Raw genomic sequence first — 19,486 nt, forward strand, 5'->3', positions numbered from 1 at the left:
TGGAGATACTAGGATTTTATCGATCCATTTAATTTATTATCTAAAAAGTAAATTCAATGAATTTAAACATACCTATAGAATGCTTGCTTTCCTTGAAGATAAAAATGTTTTAAAATCTCCAATCTTCCACAAAACAAAATGTAAGATAAATAATAATTTAATAGATGGATAAATGGATGCACAGCATGTAAAGGAAAGACAAAGAAAAAATAAAACAGAGAACTCTAGAGGTTGGCAGCAGCAATCTTTCAGAATTGACTTATTATCTTTGGGAAGAATGTACTTCACCAATTATCCTCTAGAAACATGTTTTTAGTTTATTGGCTGTAAATACCTAGTATTCAGTAATGGTGATAGGCTGCTCATTTGTATATGTGCTGCCAAAGCAAGCATGATAGGCTGCTCATTTGAAAGTGGAATTTTTGTTAAAGTGGGTGTAAATGAAACAAATTAGTAATGTTTTTAAAAATTAACATTTAGTGGAAAGGATAGGGGAAGGAGAATAAGGGAAAAGAAAAACAATGTTAGAAAATGAAAAAATGGAAATGAAGTGTTTGTAAATGGGGAAGGGAGGAGGGGGTGAAGAGAGGGTAGGGACAAGGGGAAAAAATGAGAATCAAGACCTGTCATGTAAAGGTACAAGATCCCAGTAATGAATGTAACTGTAGTGTATACATAGAATGTTTCAATAAACTCAATAAAAATAAAAAAAATAAAAATTAACATTTAATCTTTTGTTTGATGTGTCTGAAATAGTTAAATAATTTTCTCAGAATTCTTTACAAAAAATATATACTTTAAGGTAGTGCATTCCTTAATAAAATTTGAACTACTGAATTAAAATATAATTCAGTTTACCAATAGAATTGGCAAAATAGTTGTTCCTTTATGTGAAACACCTCTAATCCTAGGTCAATGTGGGTGATGCTAGAGTAAGGAAAAAAGAACTAGAAAGGCTATTCATGTGAAGTTAATGCTCTTAAAGTCTATTATATTTTCTCTAGTGGGAAGAGGATGGGTAACAGATGAAAGAAAGACAGTGAGTTGACTCCAAGCAGGACATTGATGTGGATAACTAAGAAAGAAAATAAATTCAGTGAAAAGAAAACTGAATAGGAGAGAGTTATTTTACATCAACAAGTCTATATTTTTATTTCATCATAGTCCTCAGAGAAATAATTGCTTTTCATTTGGATGTTATACTATTATAGACATTATAAGTATAAAATGGAAAATCCAATGAATTGTTCAAGACAGCTTTTTTAAAATCCCAGAAGTAAACTGTGCTTGCCAAACATCACACTTTTCTTTAAGAAGGTTGAAAACATAAGCATAGTTTGTTACAGTGTACATAATAATTACAGTAATGTGTTTTACTTTACCAAACTAATGCAACTGAAATAAAGATGCTAAAGTGGAAGCAATGCAGCAAACAAAAGTAACTGTTAGCTAGGTCAAAATTTACTTGAAACTTTTCTCTATACTTGCCATAGGCATAATAATTTCTTATTTTCTTTATTTTTCTATAACATAAATGTGAATTAAGAGATCTATCTTTATTTTTTACACTATTTTTAATTTTTCAAAATTTTATATGCAATTTTCCTCGCACTGGCCAAAATAATTGAATCAAAATGACAGTTATTTAGCAGTAATTTAAGAAATTTTTTCTAATCTTTTATTTCTTCATTTCTCTTGATCTCCAAATTACTCAATAAAATAATTTTGTAATTATCTTTGTCTGGTTCCTAGTAAACTAAATAATTTATCCTAGTAGACAGACCCATATTCTAATGTTTTCTGTCTGTTTTGCTTTGTTTTGTTTTGTTTTTGGTTTTTTTGAGACAGGGTCTCACTACGTAGTTGAGACTGACCTGAAACTCACTATGTAGCCCAAGCTGGTCTCGAACTCACATCAATCCTCTTGCCTCAGCCTCCTGAGTGCTGTGTTTACAGGCATGCGCCACCATGCCAGGCTTGTTTTCTGTCTGTTAATGAAAGCCATGCACTTCATTCAAAGACGGAATGTAAGAATTCCACTTTTGTCCAAATATACAAGTTATTATTTATAATAATATTTTAAATAAATTTAATTAATTAATAAATTCTAATTTAATACATTTCTAAATTTCTAAAGCAAATATAAGAAATAAACAGGGACTTAAATTTTATAAGGTATCATGAAAAAAATGACAGTTTTACAAACAGGTAAGTTTAAATTTCTTCATAAAATGAATTTGAACATCTATTAATCTCAAATCTGTATTTAGACCACAATAAATTATTTAAACTTGCCTTCATACTCAAATATACAATATCAATATCTTGCCATGCTTATCACATATTAAGCAAACAAAATTAATAAGTTAAATGCTTTTCATCTTAGTATCAAGAAGAACCAAAAAAAGTTGTACTTGCTGATACTTATGGTACTTTTCAATTAGTTTCTCTCTCTCTCTCTCTCTCTCTCTCTCTCTCTCTCTCTCTCTTTCTCTCTCTCTGCAACACTTGTAGTTTTTAGGTCTAGTTATTTTATGATAAATGCCACCTGCTGTTGATATAAGGGCTACATATTAGAGTCTTAAAGTGTTTCAGCTCATTAAGTATCTATATGATCAAAATGATTATGATTATACATTTTATTTTAAAAAAACTTCTTGAATTTTATGTATCCTGAAGCAGTATTGTTGGATACAACCATACTTAAACAATATTATATTCCAGTTGAGATATAGACAGATGTATAGTATATAAACATTTATAGATTTATAGAAGTAAATATATATATATATATCTAAATACCAGATGAATATGTCAGTTGTTCTTTAAAAGTTCTATTTTTTCAACCATTTTGGTTGAACTTTTGGCATTTATAATTAAAATAAACTCATAACCATGTATATACTGCAAAGTTTGGAATGCTCACTTTACACATTATATTTTGCTGTATAGCCCTGCAAGATGGAATAATATATTCATGGCTAATTTCATACTTATCTTAGGCATAATGGAAACATTACTTCTTCTTTCTTCAACAAAATATATCATGTTGTTTTGTTATTTTTTCATATTATAATATATTTTGATACGCAAAAATAAAATATCTACTGTAAGAATTCTAATTAAGTTTTCATTACAGGTCATCTATAATAGTAAGGTCCTAGGAACAAATTGTAAAGCAACATTTCCAAAATGCCATTGTTAGTATAAATTTTGGACGAAATAGCCTTCAAGAATAGCTTCTAATATTTTGACAAGACTTTCTTAAGAGAGGATAATACAATATTTCAAAGAAAATTAAATATTCTACTGAGCAAACACATCTAAACAAATTTAATGCTGTGTATGAGGAAAGAATAGCAATTACAGATTCAAGTGCTGATTAAATTCTGTTCCAACAATTTTTTGTATTTAAATTAAACTAGTAAAATGTATTGTTCTTGCTTTTTACAATGAATTACTAACAAAATTGCAAAGGGAAAAATGATAATCTCAAGCTTTTACTTGGGATCTTCTCTGATAAATTTTATTTTGGCAATCTAAAAAAGTGAAATAATGCGTGCTATTTTTCAAAGTGTGAGCAGGAAGAAAGCTGTACACATTAACATGATGGCATTTTCACAAATTGCTACCTTTTTCTCAGCAATATTCTGTAAAGGCCCAAGATAATACCAGCATTTCAGTGCTGCAAGAAAGGTAAGCATTTTTCATGATTGTTATTGCTCCTCCATTAAATATTTGAGTCAATTGTTTGTATCTATTTATTTACTACTCCTAACAAAGCTTGATGGCATTTGAAACCAAGCAGAACCATGTGGCAGCAAAACATTAAAAATGTGCAAACATTTTGTTGTATCTGAAATATTTAAAATAACACCATTCCCCATTGTTACAAAACCATCTATAACCTAATCAAAAATAAATATACTGTTGTTCTGATATATCTTATATCCTGCTTCATCTTTTTTTATCTACAAAAGGTATTATTGAGATTTGTGTCAGTTTCATTGCATAATTTAATAATTTCCTCATATATTTGTTATACTTAAAGTTAATAAGAATAACGCCTCAATCTAGGGTGATTGTGTCAAAGAATTAATGCTACTCCATGATTAGAGTCATAACAACAGATTTAAATTATGATTAATTGGTAATGCACTATGTAAAATAGTTTTAAAATGCTAGAATGTGTGGATTGCACCCTAGATAATTTTTCTTGACAACCATTTATTTGTTTGTTTGTTTGTTTGCTTTTATTATTGCTACCAGGGATCAAGCTCAGTTCCTTGCACTTTTGAGGCAGGCATCACTGAGCTAAATCTCAGGACCTTGACAACCTTTAAATACCATGAAGTCAGTATTATAAACATCAAACTACAATTTTAATTCCTTCTGATGAATTCCTTAAAATCTATTTTAAAAATATGGTCTTCCATAGTATACAAAGTGATGAATAATTCCAAATTGTTTAAAATTATCTCCATTGATTGGAAGAAGTACTAGAATACTCTTTTTCTTTGTATTTCAATTTCAAGTTACATCACTTTTGGACATTGTACATGGTATCATGACTAAAAAAATATGAATTGCTGAGTTGATTAGTGAATTCAAAAAATCAAAATCAATTGAACTGCATCCTTCAGGACTTTAAATATATTGAGGCTTATATTACAACATATTTCTGAGTTGTTTTAATGATGAAAGACTAAAGGATATAAATACAGTAAACACAAATAGTGTTCTGTATCTAATGTAAGACAATATACAGAAGTACTGTTATTTGGTTTTATTTATTTATTTATTTGTTTGTTTATTTATTTATTGGGTACCGGGGATTGAACTCGGTTCCTTGCGCTTGCAAAGCAGGCCACTGAACTGCTGAGCTAAATCCCCGGCCCCTATTTCTGATTTGATTGTAATTTTCTTAACGAGACAAACAGTTAATGGACAAGCATCACAAACTTGACTGACAAATATTGTGGAAAAAAATATTTTCTATATTATCCAACTTGCCAATGGTTTTCATCTTGAACCACTTGCTTATAAAATTAATAATTGTAATTTTGACAATTGACCATTATACCTTTTAAAAAGTTAAAAACTATATTAAAGATTATTATGTCGCTCCAATTTTTAAAACACTTGTGCAATTTTCTTTTTTTATTGAGTTTATTGATACTTTTTTAAGTATACAGGAAAGTTACATTCATCATTGGGATCTTGAACCTTTACCTGACAGAACTTGGCTCTCATTTTTCACCCTTATCCATGCTCTCCCTTCACCTCCTCCTCCCTCCCCTATTTGCAAAGTCTTTGTTTCCATTTTTTTCCTTTTCTTATATTTTGTCTTTCCCCTTATTTCCTTTCCCCTACCATTCCCACTTCCCTTTCACCTTTAGCCCTTTTCTTCCTATTACACATTACTGATTATACAATTTGGATCATATTTGCACTTTTAGTTTTTCACACCCAAGAAATTATTTGTTATTTACAACTTGTTCAAGTTTCTTATGGTGGTTAGAAGCAGAGAGCTATCTTGTCAGTGCAAGGACCCGAGTTTCATCCCCGGTACAAAAAAAAAAAAAAGAAGCAGAGAGCTGACAAACAAATATGAGATAGTAATATGAGACAACAATATTTATGAGCAAGTTCATCATTATTAGGGTTTTATCAATGGGCAGTCTCTCATATTAATGTATCAAAAATACATGTCCAACAGTAAAGAAAAAATTTTCTTGTTCATTTTTTTAAGTGCTTCACCCTTAGTTGTCCACATAAATAAATCTTACATTCCAGGTGAAACATCATGACTGTGTGTTATGTAAAAAGTACTATACTGAAGAGCAAATAGCAAAACAACTAAAAATTTGGGAACAGCTTCTCGATCATCAGTTTTCCTGCTTTGTCGAACTGGACACAAGTACTTATGTTTAGAAACAAAAAAATTCTTACAGTATTTTCAAAATTTTAATAATTAACTTTTCTATCATGAAGAAAAGTAGTCCATGCAGGCCAGGCCAATAGCAGAAAAGGTCAGCTCCTCTGATAACAGCAGTCCTCTGGTTTGTCTGCCATCATCATCCCAAAAGTGATTATCTCCACTGTAGCATTGGCCCAGCCTCCTCTACAGAGGATTGGGAGTAGACACTATTATACAGGAAATAGTCTGGTTGCTTCATTTCCATGGCATGATTTTTTTTTTTACAACAGCATTTCACTGAGTCACCTATGCCACTTCATATTCTGATCAAATAACACCCAAGACCATCAGTAGATCATCACAATGACTCTCTGTTAACAAAAGGCTTAGCCTGGTATGAACTCTGCACAATCAGTCATTTGAGAGAATCTAATTGTGGCATATTTTGTAGAGGAGGACCCAAGAGTGGCCATTTTTCTTTTCTTACGCTTTTTCTTATTTTCTCATCTCATCCACGATTTCAACTTCAGTGCTATCCTTCAGTGCTCCTAAAATGAGATTAAAGTTTATGATGAGATTCTGAACATGGTGAACACCAGCTGCTTCATCTTGTTTAGAAATAGTTCTAAATTGCTCTCCTGCATGGCCTCCTCTGGAGCCATGCCGTTTCCAGCGGGCACTGAGTAAAATGGCTAAAAGGCAGCTCCAGGTGGGTGAGTTTGATGTCATCGCCCTGGCTTGGACTCGGAGGCCTCTATCCTGCACAGCCTCCTCTGGAGTCATGCTGTTTCCAGTGGGAACTACTGATTGGCTCAGACACAGTGGCTGGAGGGTAGCCTTGTGTGTGCCACTGAACTGCCCCCTATTAGATCCCCTGACTGAGCCAGTCCTAGGATGCACTATGCAGAGGTGTGGCGGGCTATAAAGAGTGGTGACTGATCCTATTATGTTTCTGAATGTATCAATAGGGATAAAGGATAGGGATTGATTTGATAAGTTGTTTGCTCAATTATGAAAATGAGAATGTCTATAAGTCATTAGAGAATCAAAGGCTGAAATGCAATGATATCAGGAAGATTTAATGACCCAGATATAGAAACAAAGTCAATCCAACAGCAAACATAAAGATGAGAAAACACTTAAGCAAGCCACAAAGACAGGCTTCCAGTCCACCAAAGGCAAACAGTAGGGCAAAGGAGGATGAAAAATCAAATAGTGAACCTTGAGGACACTCAGAACTCACAGCACAGGAAGTAAAAGAACTGAACAATCAAGCTCTAGAAAAATTCAAAACAGAAATTATTTCCCAGTTAATCATAGAGATGGTGAGCAAAATGAAAGACATGATTCGAAAATCCAAAGGAGAAACTGAAAAAAAAATAGATGAGCTTGGGAACATAATAGACCAGAATAAGAAAGAAATGGAAACAATGAACACCCAACATAGGAAAGAAATGGAATCCATTAAACAGATTCAAACAGGTATCCAGGAGATTTAAAAATTCTATTGAAAACATATGTAACTGAATAAAAGATTGCTAGGATAGAATCTCAGATATAGAAGATAGGATAGCAGACAGTGACCATGAAAAGAGAGGTCTCTTAAAAACAGTCAGGGAGCATAAGAAATAGATCCAACAGCTCCTAGAATAACATAAGATTGATAGGAATCCATGAAGTACCGGGAGAAAACAAAAATGACTTAAAAAAGCTGTTCAAAGAATTAATGACTGAAAACTTCCCAAATAGAGGGAAAGAATTAAACATACAGATAAGCAAGGCATATAGGACACCAACTAGCCATGATAAGAAAAAATCTACACCTAGACATATAATAATCAAGATCCCAGAAACCCAACAGAAGAACAAAGTACTACAATCAGTAAGAGAAAAGAAACAAATCACATGCAAAGGAAAGCCCATCAGAATCACAGCAGACTTTTCAACACAAACCCTCAGGTCAAGAAGAGCCTGGAGTGAGGTATTTCAAGTCCTAAAAGAAAACAACCTAAAACCAAGACTGATGTATCCTGCAAAACTTGCTTTCAAAATTGATGAAGAAATAAGATACTTCCATGAAAAAGAACACTTGAGAAACTTCATGAATACTAAAGCAGCACTACTAAGAATTTTAAACAATGTCCTAGAAAAAGACAATGAAGATCACAACACCAAGAGGTCCAACAGAGCAAATCAAATAGCCAAGGCTAGAAACTAAAAAGAGGGGACAAAAAATAAAAAGTCAACAAAAGGCCAATAAAATGACAAAAATAAGTCAGTACATATCAGCTATATGTATCAATGTCAATGGCCTCAATTCGCCAATCAAGAGAAATAGATTAGCAGAATGTATTACGAAGCAAAATCCAACAATATGTTGTATACAAGAAACACACCTAGTGCAAAAAGAAGCCCATAGACTGAAAGTGAAAGGATGGTAAACAATTCTCATGAGACAAAAGCACAGAAAAAAGCAGGGGTAGCAATCTTATTCACAGACAAAGCAAATTTCAAACCAAAACTGATTAAGAGAGACAAAGAAGGGCACTACATCCTTATAAAGGGAACAATTCAAGAGAAGAAATGACAATCATAAACATATATGAACCAAATATAAATGCCCCCAACTATATAAATCAAATATTAAGTAACATGAAAAACCAAATAACCACTAATACAGTTGTAGAGGGAGATCTGAATACCCCACTATCAAAAATAGACATCATCTAGGCAAAAAATCAACAATGAACTACTAGAACTGAACCAAGCTTGTCAACTCATGGACTTATTAGATGTCTATAGAGTATTTCATGCCACAAAATCAGAATATACATTCTTTTCAGCTGCACATGGGTCATTCTCCAAGATAGATCACATACTAGCTCACAAAACAAGTTTGAATAAATGCAAAATAATTGAAGTTATTCCCTGTATATTATCAGATCATAGTGCAATAAAGCTGGACATCAATAGCATAAGAAACCATAGGAAATTCACAAACACATGTAAATTGAACAGTACTCTCCTGAACAATCAATGGCTCACAGAGGAAATAAAAGAAGAAATCAGACAGTTTTTACAAAAGAATGAAAATGCCAGTACAACATACAGGAATCTATAGGACACAATGAAAGAAGTTCTACATGGAAAAATCAGAGCACTGAATGCCCACATTAGGAAAAGAGAGTGAGCTCAAATAAAAAACCTAATGATGAATGTTAGATTCCTAGAAAAACATGAGCAAGAAAAACCCAAATCTCGAACAAGAGAGGAAATTATAAAGATTAGAGCAGAAATCAATGTAATGGAAACAAAGAAAATGATACCAAACATAAATGAATGGAAGAGTTGCTTTTTTGAAAGAATAAATAAAATTGATAAGCCCTTAGCAAACCTTATCAAAAAAAGGAAAGAAAAGGCTCAGATCCATGCAATCAGGAATGAAAAAGGAGAAGTAACAACAGATACAACAGAAATCCAGAGGATCATTAATACATACTATGAGAACCTGTACTCTAATAAAATGGAAAACACAGAAGAAATGGACAGATTTCTAGATACTTATGAATTACCAAAGACCAAAGTTGAACAAAGAAGATAAAAACTTTTTAAACACCCCAATCACAATCAGTGAAATTGAAAATGTAATTAAAAACTTACCAACAAAGAAAAGCCCAGGTCCTGATGGATTCACTGCTGAATTTTACAAAACATTTAGAGAAGAACTGCTGTCATTACTCTTCAGACTTTTCAATGAAATTGAAAGAGAAGCAATACTTCCAAATTCATTCCTGGAAGCAAATATCACTTTGATTTCCAAACCTGGGAAACATGTAACTAAAAAAGAGAACTACAGGCCAATCTACTTAATGAATATAGATGCAAAAATACTCAATAAGATACTAGCAAACAGAATACAGAGGAACATCAAGAAGATCATTCATCCCGACCAAATTGGATTTATTCCAGGGATGCAAGGATGGTTCAACATAAGTAAATCAATTAATGTAATACACTATATTAACAAAGTCAAGGAAAAGAACCACATGATCCTCTCGATAGATGCAGAAAAAGCATTTGACAAAATTCAACACTCATTCATGATAAAAACCCTACAAAAAATTGGAATAGATGGTCTATGTCTCAACTTAATAAAGGCTATCTATGAAAAACCAACAAGCAACATCTTATTAAATGGCCAAAAACTGAAAACGTTCATGTTAAAATCAGGAACAAGACAAGGATGCCCACTATCACCACTCCTCTTTGATATAGTTCTGCAAACATTAGTCATAGCAATTAGATAAGAGAAGGAAATTAAAGAAATAAAGATAGGAAAGGAAGAATTTAAACTGTCATTATTTGCTGATGATATGATATTCTACATTGAAGACCCAAAAAACTTCACCAAAAGACTTCTCAACTTAATTGACACTTTTGGCAGAGCAGCTGGATACAAGGTCAACACCCAAAAATCAATAACCTTCTTGTACACAAATAACAGATTCACTGAGAAAGAAATTAAGGAAACAATCCCTTTCACAATAGCACCCCAAAAAATGAAGCATCTGGGAATCAACCTAACAAAAGAAGAAAAAGACCTCTACACTGATAACTACAGCACTCTGAAAAAAGAGATTGAGGAGGATTTAAGAAAATGGAAAGATGTTCCCTGTTCCTGGGTAGGAAGAATCAACATAGTGAAAATGGCCATACTACCAAAAGTGCTATACAGATTCAATGTAATACCAATTGAAATCCCAACACTATACTTCACAGAACTAGAAAGAAGAATCCAAAAATTCATTTGGAACCATAAGAGATCTAGAATAGCAAAAGCCATCCTAGGCAACAGATGCATGGCAGCATGTATAACAATTCCCAATTTGAAACTATACTACAAAGCCACTGTGATAAAAAGAGCATGGTACTGGCAAAGAAGCAGACCTGAGGATAGTGGAACAGATTTAAAGACACAAAAACAACTCCAGATGCACTCAACTACCTCATCTTTGACAAAGGAGCTGCCAGTCCCTACTGGAGGAAAGATATCCTCTTTAATAAATGGTGTTGGAAAAACTGGATCTCAACTTGCCAAAGATTAAAACTAGACCTTTATCTGTGACCATTCACTAAATTAAAATCCAAGTGGATTAAAGTTCTAAACATAAAAAAAAAAAAACACGAAATTTGCTGGAAGATAAGGTAGGCCGAACTCTGGAAGACATTGGCATAGGAAAAGACTTTATGAACAAATCCTCAGTAGAATGGGAACTAGCAGAAAGAATCAACAACTTGGATCTCATCTCATTTAAAAGCTTCTGCACTGCAAAAGAAACCATCAACAGTACTTAAAGACAACCTACAATGTGGGAAAACTTTTTACCAGCTTCTCCTCAGAAAAAGGACGATTATCTAGAATATATAAAGAACCAGCCCTCCAAAATATAAAGACCCAATTCTAGAGTGGGCATCTGAAATGAACAGACATTCCTCAGATAAAAATAAAAGCAGCGAGTAAATATGTGAAAAAATGTTCCACATCACTGGCCATTCGAGATATGCAGATGAAAACAACACTAAGATGCCACCTCACCCCACAAAGAATAGCTGCTATCAAGAAATCACACAATAACAAATGTTGGTGGCGGTTTTGGGGAGAAAGGAACCCTTCTCCATTGTTGGTGCGAGTGCAGACTGGTGCAACCACTATGGAAGTCAATATGGAAAAACCTCAAAGAACTAGGATTAGAGGTTCCATTTGACCCAGCCATCCCTCTTTGGGTATGATCCAAAAGAAGTGAAAGAATCATACCACAGTGATATATGCACACTCAAGTTTATAGTGGCACAGTTTGTAATAGCTGAAACTTGGAAACAGCCCATCTTCCCATCTGTTGGAAACTGGATAAAGAAGATGTGGTTTTTCTACAAAATGGAATACTACTCAGCCATAAAGAATGAGAAAATAGATTCATTCATAGTTAAATGGGTACACTTTGAGAATATACTTCTAAGTGAAATAAACAAGGAACACATATGCAAATCCGAATAGTATCTCTGGTGTGAAAAACTATAATAGTACTCAAGATCCTAATGAGACACTTAGCAAATAGATAGAAAAGAACCAAAGGTGTAGGGACAGTGAGAAGGACAGGGAAGGGGGAATAAGGGAAAAGGAAAAAAATATGAGAAAATGTAAAAATGGAATTAAAGTGTTTGAAGTGAGGGAGGGGAGGGGAGAGTGAAGGAAGGGTGGGGACAAGAGGAAAAAATGAGAACCAAGACCTGGCATGTAAAGGTACAAGATCCCAGTAATGAATGTAACTGTACTGCATACCTAGAATGTACTAATAAAGTTAATTAAAAAAAAGAAATAGTTCTAAATCTTGAGTTCTTATTGTAGACCAGGCTATGTGACTTGAGTCTCCTAGTGACCAAGGCTGACATAAACTTGCTTAGAAACAGAGAGGTTAATGGAATACCACAGGCTTCCTGGTGGTGCACAGAAAACTTACAAACACTGTGCTTCTAGGGCCAGATTACATCTGCTAAACACAACACAGAGAGTGCAGGCATCTGGGTATAGGGAAGGACGTGTTCTCCATTTTGTTCCCATTCATTAGTTATGCATTTATGGGTGCTGCTCCAGGAAAAGTGCACTAGCCCTTCCCCTGAGCTTCTCGGTTGCTAGTAAATGTGTCTCCACTGCAGAGATTATTGAACCTGTCCAGTAGAGGCAGGTTCCTCCTGGTCCCTTTATATCTTGGATATTATCTCTGTCTTTCTTTATTGCTCGTTACTCCCGCTTAGAGGTATCTGAGGGTCCGATCCGCCTTTGCCAGGTTCTCTGGAGGAAAATTCAAACAGATAGAATTCATTCAACTATTTGAAGGTGTAATTTTGAAAACTGTATGAAAGGCTTTAGGTAGAAGAAATATTACACAGTATTGATGAAAAGAAGAATCTTGTGGTTGAGAGAACATGGACTGTGGCACACCTGTGAGCCACTGGAAATGGGACTGTGGCACACCTGTGAGCCACTGGAAATGGGGAAATTGTCTAATCCATTGAGGAAAGTATCCATATGCTCCTAATGAAGTGGTTAGATGTAATAAGTGTCGGCAAGGCTATCATCAGACACCTAGTACTGATTCCAGTATGAGTGATTCAGATTTAAAAACGGCTCCGTCTATGGTGTGTTTTTTGCAAAAGCAACTGAAAAATGGTGCACTTAAGAAAGGACCAAATGCCAAAGCACTGCAAGTCATGCATCGAACATTGCTCTATTAGTGTGGCCGACTGTGAGTAGGACGCCGGTCATGAAACCAATATCCAGCAGTGTACTGCTACTGAGGACACCCTAGAGACTGCTTTTTAAAGATGTTACAGTGCTGCAAATGTAAGCTGTGGTTTCATGAAAGCTGTATGCAATGCTTTCAAAAATCGGTGCTACTGGGAGTGGTAGTGAAGACCTGTGATTGCAGCACTCAGTAGGCTGAGGCAGCATGATCGCCAAGAATCCAAGGCCAGCCTAAATACACAGTGATACCATGTCTCAAAAAATAATGCTATTTGGAGGTAGATTTTATAAATTTATTTGCTCTGTCTTCAGCTCAATACCAGATGTGGATAGAACACACCTATGCCTTTACAACCTAGGTGTTATTCATAAGAAGAAACATTTTGATTCTGAACTTGAGCTTATTACAGTGTACATTAATTAAAATTTGGATAAACTTCACCCTAGAGAGTCAATGGACACTAAAATCTGAAAGATATGAACATGTTCCAGAGACATGAAATGATTACAAGATTATATGTATGCCTGGGAAAGAAATAAAGAGGAAACATTTATCCAGGTTGTGAATTCATTTTCCAGCAAAAATACCTTTGAAAGCAGAGGAAGAACCTGAAGGAATCTCTCATGAATTCAAAATTAAAGGTAGGAAGGCATCCATACCTATATATCATCCAAGAGTGCTTCATGTGTGGTAGTCATCATGTAATCTGATGTCACCAAATTAGAGTTCAACTTCTTATTAGAGGCATCCTCAGTTCCTTGGAGCTACATAGAAAAAAAATTAATTAGAAAAAAAATAAATGGGAAGCAAAACATCTTTAGGTTGTCCTCCTAGCCCACATAATAGAAAATTATTCTTAAAATTACTGAGTTACCTTGAATAAGGAATCAGTTTCTGAGAATCTCATCTTATTTTTACCTTGTACTATAAGGATGACTATGGAGCTGCACAGTCATCCAATACCTCAGATATGAATTTCACCGGTAGTGCTTCCAGTAGAAAAGAAACTACCTTGTTTAGCATTTCCGGGCATTATGTCATATCTGACTTCAGATAAACTCCCACAAGAAATATCTTAGCTTTCTGCATGACCACAAAGGCGGAGAAGAGGAGGTCATCTTTTGAGAAGAGCACTTCAGACTCAGAACTCAGAAACTGTAAAAGATGAAGACAAAAAAAGATGACCAATTTGAGGAACTTAACACAGAGATTCTGAATAGCTTAACAGATCAGGACTTACAACTCAATCATCTGAAAAACACCAATACTAGTTATGTTGGTGCTGCATGTAGAATAGAATGTGGCTTGTCAGATAACACTTGACAGAAAGGAGCAGTATGTCAAAACGGTGAAGGAGCAATTGTTTTCTGACTACAGAACTGAGCATTATGATCACTGCAGCACTTGTTTTCTGTAGGTTCACATCAAAGCGCTAAATGAGTCTGGATTTTACAGTCTTTCTTTTAAAACAACAACAAAGTCACAAAACTCTGTGATGCTATCTTTAATATGTATTTTTCAGTTTTATTATATCATCATAAAAAGGTATATTTTTTAAAAATCAGAACAGACACTTGATTATTTAAATCATAAGATTTGTACGATGTTTCTAGGAGAGGATGTTAAAAAGTATTGAAGGCCAGCTATTTAGCTCAGTGTTGCTACTGCCTGCCTGGCAAGCACAAGGTCCTGAGTTTGATCCCCGGTACCCCCACCCTGCCCAAAAAAAAAAAGAAGATTGAAACCCATGTGTGGTGTCAGATAATTGCTTAATTGTTCCATGGAGTCAGTTTTTATGATTACTGTTTAGCAGAGTAAACAGATCATCTAGACAATACAAATATTTAGGGAAATATTATTTGTTTTGTTACATCAAACCATTAGAAAACATTTAACTCAATGTCTTTTCAATTTCACAAAGTGCAATGTATATAATCCCTAATGAAAGACTGTAAAGTATCGAAAAATGCCTTTCAAGCAAAGTGTAAAAGGTGTGTGTGCACGCGTGTGTGTGAGAGAATGTGTGTGTATATGTGGGGGGGTTCTTATGTAACCTATGCAAAACAAATTATGAGAGTGGGCAGCTTTGGAGTTTATATCCTGTAATTATTTTTTCAGGAATTCTTGCAGTGTTTACTCAGAAACATTTCTTCTCAGGCTTTCATAGGGTGTGATTGCTTACTCTGTATCAAGAGAAACAGACTTTTAGAATGCCTTTCATTTTCAGTCAGTGTGACTCAGTTGTTTAGTACCTAAAACAAATTAAAATGATAGGAACATATTTCCTACCAGACGTAACTTTTTCAAGTTTTTATGCCACATTATGATTGCAAATATTTCTCACTTTTAAAAGTGAGTCTGTCTGAGTCAGGTGTAGATTCCTGAAACATCTTTAGTAGGTGTTAGTAATGTTGGAGTAAGTGTAGTATAAACAAAGTATTTTATTGCAAAGGAAGAAATGTCTTTGAATGTAGAACCATGAGCCTTAAACAAACATTCATGACTCCCTCCCACCAAAATGGCATGGATTAATAAAGAAACTTTCCCCTCTTTCTCAGGCAAAAATACTGGAATGCCCTTGTGTTATACACCTACATGGTTATGACAGTTGTGTTATGGTAATTCATTTTAAGTTTACAAAATTTTTTAAAATGTTGATAATTTCATTTTTGTATCCTGGGTAATAGGGAAATTTTCCCTATTTCTCCTGCTTCTCTCCCCTCCCTCTCCCCCGTGCCCTCTGCTTCCCTCTTCCTCTACTCTCCTCTTCTCTCCTTTCCTCTTCTGAATCTGGGCCTTATAAAAGGATTACATACCAAGCAGAGAACTTTAAACTGATTTTACTTATTGGATGGGTCTTTGGTTGCATCCTTAGGGGGGAAATATTCATTAATTTAAATTTCATAATTTCAGTTGCAGATATTATATATATTTTGGTTGCATATATATGCATACACACACACACACACACACACACACACACACACACACACACCCCACACACACATTGTCTTGGTTTTTAGCGGGATGCCAGTGATGGTTGGAATGTTGATTGCTGGGTGGAAGGGCTGGGATGGCTGGCTAGGCTCTTCCAGCCTTGAACAGCTAGTGGATGGACACTTAGAGGTTGCTGAAGAGTTCAGTTTTCTTTCTCCAGTCTGTTTGTGGAGCCCACTTGCTACCTCACTTCTGTGGGCCTTGGCCCAGGAGATGTTGGAATCCAGGAAGGGGTCAGACAAAGCCGACAAGGGTGCTGTGGAGTCCTGTTTCTTGGTGCTGTCTTGGGGACGGAACTCCTTGATGGCATCGCTTGAGGCGGATCTCACCAGGGCTGGCCTGGGCTCTCTGAGGCTGCCTCACCTACGGCCTCACCACTGTTCTCCTCTGTAGCTCCTCATTGGCCAAGGGCTAGGGCAAGGAACCACCCAGGTGCTCCTGAGATGGGATCACTTTGCACTTCTTCAAGAACTCATCAATTTCCCTGTCTACCGCCAGCAGCTTGGCCTCATCGCCTCCAGCCTTGATGGCAGATAACACATCCCCATGCTGCTTGCCCTCCATGGAGACCCCATTCACCTCCACAATGCGGTCCTGTGCCCAGAGCCCAGAGGCCTCTACTGGGGAGCCTGGGTCCACCGCTTAGATGAACTGGCCTGGTTTGGGCTTGTCACTGAGCAGGTTGAAGCTATAGCCATTGGCGCCCTTCTTCATGAAATAGATACAAGGATGAAAGGAGGGAACTTCCCTCTTAGATCTGCTTTCATTGTGTCCTATGTGATGTGCTGGTACTATTGATGGATTGTAGGAATTGTTTAGTTTTCTCCTTGATTCCTTCTTTGACTGATTGAGTATTTAGTATTGTGTTCACTAATCAGGTATGTGTAAAATTTCTGTGGTTTATTTTGAGAGTCATTTCTGTTTGCAGTGCACTATAGTTTAGAATAGTGTTGATTCTTTTGTATTTATTTAAGCAGGTTTATGGACTACTATGTCCTCTGTTTTGGAGAAACTGTTAGCAGTGAGAAAAATGTGTACTCTCTTTTACTAGGTCAAAACACACAGTTAATAACCATAAGTACACTTGTTTGATGGTTGGAATAATCTCTGATACTCTTTTTTGATGTATTTATTAGTTAATTATATATTTATGAAAATGAGATATTGAAGTCACTTACTATGGTTGTGTTTGATCTTTGTGTTCAGTACTGTATGTTTGCTGAATTTGGATGCACCTATATTCAGTAAATATATATTTATGATTACTATCTTTCTGCTTAATTGTTCCCTAACATGTAGCAACTTTCTTTGATGCTTCTGATCAACTTTATAGTGAAGTCCACTTTGAGAAAGATATTTACCCTGTGTACTTTCATGATCCTGACGGATGGAATTTTTTTTTAAATTACACATGTTACTTATATGCCTCAGACTATTTGGATTTGGTTTTTGATCAAGTCTGGAAGTCTGTGTTTTAGTTGGTAAGTTGAGAGTTACCACTAAAAGGTATCCACTTACTTTTGACATTGCATTATCGTTCTATAATTAATCCCTTTATTTTTTTTTCTTTTTGTTAAATGCACATACTGCTTGACATATTTACTCCATCAGATTTGTCTCTGTGTAGCATAACGTTGAGAACTGTTTTGGAGAACTGGTTGGGTGTTCATTAATTTCATAAGATGTTCTTTTTTCATGGAAAGTCCATTTTCTCCAATACCAAATATAAAGACCCGATCCAAAAATGGGCATCCGAAATGAACAGACATTTCTCATACAAAGAAGTGAAAGCAGCAAGAAAATATATGAAAAAATGTTCCACATCACTGGTCATTCGAGAGATGCAGATGAAAACAACACTGAGATTCCACCTCACCCCACAAAGAATGGCTGCTATCAAGAAATCACACAATAACAAATGTTGGCGGGGTTGTGGGGAGAAAGGAACCCTCCTCCATTGTTGGTGGGAGTGCAGACTAGTGCAACCACTATGGAAATCAATATGGAGATACCTCAAAGAGCTTGGACTGGAGGTTCCATTTGACCCAGCCATCCCTCTGTTGGGTATCTTTCCAAGAGAACTAAAAGAATCATATCACAGAGAAGTATGTGCACCCATGTTTATAGCGGCACAGTTTGTAATAGCTAAATCTTGGAAACAACCTATTTGCCCATCCGTTGGAAACTGGATAAAGAAGTTGTGGTTTTTCTATAAAATGGAATATTACTCAGCCATAAAGAGCGAGAGAATAGATTCATTCATAGGAAAATGGATACATATTGAAGATATACTCCTAAGTGAAATAAATAAGTCCCACATGTGTAAATACCAAATAGTTTCCCTGGTGTGAATATTCTGCAACAATGCATAAGATTCTAATAAGATTACTGACATTTAGAAATTGGAAGAAAAGAGCTAAAGGTGTAGGGAAGGTGGGATGGGTAGGGGAAGAATAAAAAGGGAAAAGAAAAAAATGTGAGAGAATGAAAAGATGAAAATAAAGTGTTTGTAGATGGGGAGGGGAGGAGGGGGTGAAGGGAGGGCAGAGGTAAGGGGAAAAAAATGAGAATCAAGACTTGCCATGTAAAGGTACATGATCCCAACAATGAATGTAACTGTACTGTATCCCTAAATGTACCAATAAACTCAATAAAAAAAAAAGATAAATTTTGAAGATGTTTTAGCTTGGGGTGCAAGTTGTTTGCTTTTAGGGCTTGAAGAATTTCAGTCCAAGCTCTCTTCTCCTTTAAAGTATATCTTGAAAAATCTGTAATTTTAATGGGTTTAGCTTTATAAGTGATTTTGTTGTTGTTATTTTTCTCTGATAGCTTTTAAGAGTATACCCATGTGTTGGACTTCTGGGATTTTGGACTATAACATGTTTTTAGGAGTTAGTTTAATAATTAGTTGGAGTTCTACATGCCTCACTCACTGCAGCTTGAAATATTTTGCTATACTTGGGAAGTTTTCTGCTATGATTTCTGTAGGTAGATATTTTTTATTCAATGTGTGCTACTCTTATCTAGTAGCTATTGGATGTATTTTTCTTGATCTTTTGCTCTTTTTAAGTTACCTCTGAGAATATTGTCTCGTGCTTCCAATCTGTCCTCTACATCTTATACTTTCTCCTCACATTGGTTATTTTTGCTATTTATATATTCAATAGAATTCTATATCCGAAGGCCTTCTATATGGCACCATTTCATAGATTGTATTTCTTTGGGTAAATTTCTCATTCATATTTTTGACAGTTTTGGCTAGCCC

The 19,486-nt window shown here is 35.1% G+C and overlaps 2 pseudogenes; one reads left to right on the top strand and one right to left on the bottom strand.

The window, feature by feature from the left end:
- LOC104847469 overlaps positions 1 to 14,547 on the top strand; it is a 75,654-nt pseudogene extending 61,107 nt beyond the window's left edge.
- A 1,797-nt stretch (positions 14,548 to 16,344) lies between these two features.
- On the bottom strand, positions 16,345 to 16,935 carry LOC104877244 (annotated as a pseudogene).
- Between the last annotated feature and the right edge of the window lie 2,551 nt (positions 16,936 to 19,486).

Source organism: Fukomys damarensis, unplaced genomic scaffold, assembly GCF_012274545.1.
Source record: "Fukomys damarensis isolate Sample0158 unplaced genomic scaffold, DMR_v1.0_HiC HiC_scaffold_24, whole genome shotgun sequence".
NCBI classification, from domain to species: domain Eukaryota; kingdom Metazoa; phylum Chordata; class Mammalia; order Rodentia; family Bathyergidae; genus Fukomys; species Fukomys damarensis.